Source organism: Glossina fuscipes, unplaced genomic scaffold, assembly GCF_014805625.2.
Source record: "Glossina fuscipes isolate IAEA_lab_2018 unplaced genomic scaffold, Yale_Gfus_2 213, whole genome shotgun sequence".
Lineage (NCBI taxonomy): Eukaryota > Metazoa > Arthropoda > Insecta > Diptera > Glossinidae > Glossina > Glossina fuscipes.
In genome coordinates, this window is record NW_023998556.1 from 1,748,666 (window position 1) to 1,754,665 (window position 6,000).

Consider the following 6,000-nt stretch of genomic DNA (forward strand, 5'->3'; position numbering starts at 1 on the left):
TTTTGCCCAGACTGATTGATTTTTGCTCCATCTTCGCCCAATAGCTGAGTTTGTTCATCTTCATTTTGATTATCGGCCATCTGTCGATAACGCCTTGATTTATACGATGTAGCATTGTATGATATCGTATGAACCGACTTGCAACACAACCACCAGGATACAGAAACAAACGTACGTACACATTTTGGTAAAAATCATAAGCAAAAGCATAAGGGCGCGAAGGTTTGGGGATGTTTGAGATACGAACCGAAAATGACAAAATCAAAAAAACAAAAAAATGATAATAATAATAATAATAATAATGAGATAAAAAGCAAAAGAAAAACTTTTGGAAAAAATCAGAAATCATAGGAAATGATAATGTGAAGGAAGGAATAAGTTAATGAATTAAATAAAACATCCTTATAGCAAACAATGCAGATTACTCTTTCTTTTGATTTAAGATCAACTAATTATGTAAAGGAGAAAATTTCTTTATGTGTTTTTCCTTTATCTGATTCTCCATATTCTCCAAACGTTGAGGTACAGTAATAAATAGGAACTCGGTAACTACTATATGCTTGATTAAGCCTCACAAGTTAAGGCGAGGAATAGCCGCGAATTATTTAAAAGCTCTACAACTGTACTTAATAGAAACTCATAATTTTCAACCTTTTCCCAGACTACGTCTCGGAAAGCTCCTCCAATTTGTCAAATTTACATTTAAATTTGTCCTTCTTAATATGTTCATTTCATGTCGTAGTTTATTCATATGCCAAAAATTGTCCCCACTTATTGATATTTAATCCTTGTTTCATCGAAATGAAGAAGCGGATATTTAAAACATCAGTCCAAGCTAGCTATTATAAAATCTTCTTTTTTCCAGGCAATTTAATATACGTACACGATGTTGTATGCAAGTTATCTATAATTAAATATCATCAGTTACCTGGAACGTAAATGCAAGTCTGTGGCCTATTAGGACTTAAATGACCTTGACTTGCAAGTGCTTCTTTAATTTAACGATATTATAAATACATAATAGAATAAAATTAAACTGAGCCTATTACGCGGGAATATGAATTGTTGCGATCGTTATTGGTTCTAACATAAAAGCCCGCTTGAAAATCTTTACGGCATGAGATAGATTTAATGCAGTCTTTAATAGGAATCGTAACAAACCAAAAAAAAAAAAACAAGTTAAAGTCTTTAAAGCTTAACAAACCATACAGTGATACCGTATGAAAAGAAAAAGTTTTCAAATAATTCATGAAAATAGAAAGAAAAATGCACATATTGCTTAAAGTGTTAATCCACAAAATAAGCTGCTATTGGGGCTATTTACATTATTGAGAGTCCCGCCAGTTGATGTGCTCACGCCCTCTGCTTCTTCGTTGAGTTTCTAAGAAAAACGTCAAGGTATACTTGTATGTATACGTATTAGTAACGACAATTCTTTATACCAATTAACAATTAACACAAAATAAATATTCTTCTCAACTGTTACTAAATATTCGTTAACAAATCAGCAAAGAGCGGATTTTTCCCCAATCTTCCGAACCGTACATTCTAGAGGAGCTAATCAAAGCACTCATAATTGCTTACAAAGCTTCAGAACAAATAAATACGCGAAAAAATAAAAGAGTAAATGTAAACTATTACCCGCGATATCATAAGCGTTGTTAGGGCGCGTTATTGAATTGGAGAACACTTTTAATAAAAAACTAGTTTTTTTCTTTTTATTTGTATAAACGAATCATGTGAATTTCACCCTTGTGCAAGTATTTTTTTATTAATTTAAAGTGCATTTATTAAGTTATTGATGCGAAAATGTAAGATTCCTGAATAAGATATTGCTCTCAAAGCAATAATACCTAACATCGATCAATATTTACTTTCGCGTTAATTACTGTTTTCTGTTACTTCAACATTTTCATGAAATTTTCTAAATTGAACAAAAACCTAAAAGTTCAGTGGCTACTTGTTGGCTACATAATAAAAAAGCAAATTCGTGGAAAATGGAACGTATGCTTAGACACGATGGCAAAAGTCTCAACGCTGAACACTCTATCCTCTCAAGACCACGTCGAGTACACTGTTTTGACTATATAAAAGTGAAATCGAGGAAGGCTTTGAAGGCCATTCAGAATTCGACTATCACAATTGTTTCGAGGATTAGAAAAAACGTTGGCGTAAGTTGTATTGTATTTGCGGAAATTACTTGGAACGCGACGGAATAGATATGAAATAATAAATAGATTTAAACAAGAAAAATTTAAACGTCAAGGGCTTTTAAAATTAAAATAGATCTGACAGACCTAGACTGAGTTCTTTTTTGTAGATATATAAAAAGCAAGCAAACAACAAATCTTACGCAAAATAAGTACGTAACTCAAAATTCCTTTTTCATATATTTGTTTTCAGACGAGTCAAGTTGTGTTCAGTGCAGTGCGTGTTTTCTTTTCGCCTGCGTTTTTTCAATTGTTTCGGTGTTTTCGGTGTTTTTGTGTATTTAACTTCTGTCTTTTCAGTGTTATTGCTAAAACTGTTTAACGCGGATATCGCGTATGTGCTTTTGTTTCGTCTATATATAATAAAAAATAGAAAACAAAAAAAAAAAAAAAAAAATTGGAAACATTTGACACTTTTCTTTAGTAGTTCCCAACCTTCTTCCACAGTTCCCAAACCTTTTCAAGTGAGTGGTTATTTCACAAATAATAAGCAATAGACAACAATAAGGCATAATGGCCCCGGGGCCGCCAGACATAAACTCGAATAGATTTTATCTATTAAGTGATACACCCCCCCAAGAAAAAAAAGTAAAAATTCAGTTTTTCCGGTGTTGCCGATCAGCGATATAACCCCTATAGATAAAAAATATATTGTTATTTCTTCAACCGATGCTCGAATAACAATTTCCCAAATTAGCCCTTTTGCTATAAAAAAAGTTCTAGATAGCATTACAACATACATCGACTCCATCTCGATTCTACGCGATGGGAATTTACTGGTCCTCGCTGGGAACCCGCGCGCAACCGAAAAACTCACAAAGGCCAAATCTTTAGCTAATCTATGTGCTATTTCAGCTAAACTACATGAGAAACTTAACTCGGTTCGAGGCGTAATTTATGTCCCTTGCTTAAAGCATGTGCCGGAAGATGAAATGGGCATTCAAGGAGTGACTGAAGCATATAACTTAACCAAACTGAATGATGACGGAAAAACACGCTCTCCTACAGGAAGGATTATTTCAACTTTTGATCGCTATCGATTACCGCGAACAGTTGATGTGGCGTGGTATAAATGTAAAGTAGAACTATACATCCCAAATCCTATGAGGTGTAAAAATTGCCAACGCCTGGGTCATAAGGCAAAAAGATGCACTAACGCTGCATCTTGTGCTAACTGTGGTCATCCTCCACATACTGAAAGCTGTACCCTGTAACGGCCGTGAACAAACCTTGGGTAGGGTGTCTGTCGGTCTGTGTCAACCGCAAGGAGCGGAATAACGGCATGCCGTTAGACGAAATCATGCGATTTTGTGGTACCGCTAATAAATCGCATGATCTTGCGGGATATGTTTATTTTGTTCTTCTCTAATTTTCTCGTTTACAAGTACAGGCAAAATCGTATGATTTTGCGGTACTCCTTTTTTCCTTTTGCTTTTGCAAGCGTAGGCAAAATCGTATGATTTTGCGGGATCTATGCTTGCTTTTGTGAGAGTAGCGGCAAGCCGCTATAGAGAGAGCAACAGGAAGAAGAAGAGGGAAATTGAGTAAGAACGAGAAGTTTGTCTGTTTTTCATTTTTCAAGATAGAGGGGAGAACAACTTTGAAGCTGGCAGAGTGCGGACGTGTCCGCGAGTTGTATCTTCAATTATTAGACAAAAAAAAAAAAGGAAAAGTACAAAATGCAATTAACAACGAGGAGCAAGCAATAGCAAGTGTGCGCTGTAAATTTTATTCGAGAAACAGGAATATTTGCTTAAACTTGAACTTTTGATTGTGAAATAAAAATACCTACTTAAACTTCATTGCCAAATATTTGCTTAAATTTTAACTTTTGATTGTGAAATAAAAATGCCTACTTAAGCTTCCTTGCCAAATATTTGCTTAAATTTCAACTTGTGATTGTGAAACAAAAATGGCTACGTAAACTTCATTGCTGTAACACTGATGTGCATTGAAATTATTATTACATTTTAAATTTTATTCGAGAAACAGAAATATTTGCTTAAATTTCAACTTGTGATTGTGAAACAAAAATGGCTACTTAAACTTCATTGCTGTAACACTGATGTGCATTGAAATTATTATTACATATTTAATTTTGTTCAAGAAACAGAAATAGTTGCTTAAATTGTAACCTTTAGTCGTGAAACAAAAATGTCTACTTAGATTTCATGATTGTAGTACTGATGTGCACCTGAACTATTATTACATTTTTATCTTTTATGCGTGCGTTTAATAAATTATAGAAGAAAAAAAAAGAAAAAAAAGGGTTTTAATCCAATGATCCAAAAAGGAAAATAATCACAAGTTTTTGATAAAATAGCATGATTCTTCAAATCACCATGAACAAAAAGCCAAGTGCGTTTGGTAGATTATGAAAAACGAGGAGAAAAAGAAATACTCCAGTAATTTATAAATTCTTACCGAAATAAATTCTTTCTTAAACGTTAGTGTGGAAAACTCAAAGTTTTTGTTGACGTCACTACTTGTTAAAAGAAAAAAAAAGGATAGAAAGAAAAAAAAAATAAAAAGGAAACTAAACAAAAAGAAAAGGATCAATGTGTTTACTTCAGTCAAGATGCGTTAAGAGGAAGAAGAATAATTTTCCAGTTTCAGTAGCTTATGAATTACGTGCACCCCCATGCACCTACATCCCAGCTGTGTTGTGATTGTGCTGACTACTTAAAACGAACTTCCTACTTCCTTGCTGTGAACAGGAACCGCCGGTGTAGCAACTACCGCAACCGACCTCGCCTCGACACCGATCGCATCAAGTATTGTAAGTTATTTTAGTTTGTTTAATTCCCTTTTCTTTTTTGTGTCCCCGATGAGTGGCTAAGCGTTACAGCTGTCGCCGCTGTAGCTGAAAGACGAAAGGGGGGTGTGCATATGTAGGGCAGACGCCAGACGACTACCGACTAACTTACGGTGGACAGACGGACGGTAGACAACCGACGGGGCCTTTTAATTTTTTTTTTATTATTTCTCAACCGGCAATAAAAGTATCGAGTCTCATGACAACCCGTAGTTTCTGCATAAATTGCAATGATCAACACTCAGCGTTAGACAAACAATGCCCACGTTTTGAACAGATGCGTGAAATACTAAAAATCAAAACAGAAAATTACTGTAGCATGGGCGAATCGCGACGCACATACCGGGAAAGAAATCCATCTGTAGCCCATGGAATTGGCAAAAGTAATACCTATACTGCTGTTGCCTCCCAAATCGCGCCTAGTAAGACTTTAACTGCAACTGCTTCCAATGAAAAACCTGTTCCACCATTAACCAAAAATTATATTGCGAAACCAGTTACATCACTTGCCAAAGATAATATTGAAAAAACCAAAGCAACTGCAAATATTGAAAAAATCCAAACAACAACATATATGCTAAAATCTAATATACCAAATTCTCCAGAATCTCCAGCTCTTAACTTTACTCAACATATCACAAGTGGTAATGAATCCATTCTTTCATCCATTAATCAACCTTCGAAAACCAAAGCAACGGCATATATTGAAAAAATTAAAACAACAACACATTTGCTAAAATCTAATATACCAAATTCTCCAGAATCTCCAGCTCTCAACTTTACTCAACAAATCACAAGTGTTAATGAATCCATTCTTTCATCCATTAATCAACCTTCAATTTCAAATTATTCACGTGCGCCAACCCGTTGCGCTTCAAATGTACCAAATCACCCAAATACAGATTATTCTGCTGGTAAGAATAAATCATTCACGAAAAATTCCTATAGTGACCTTCTCGACGGAGACGCTGACAT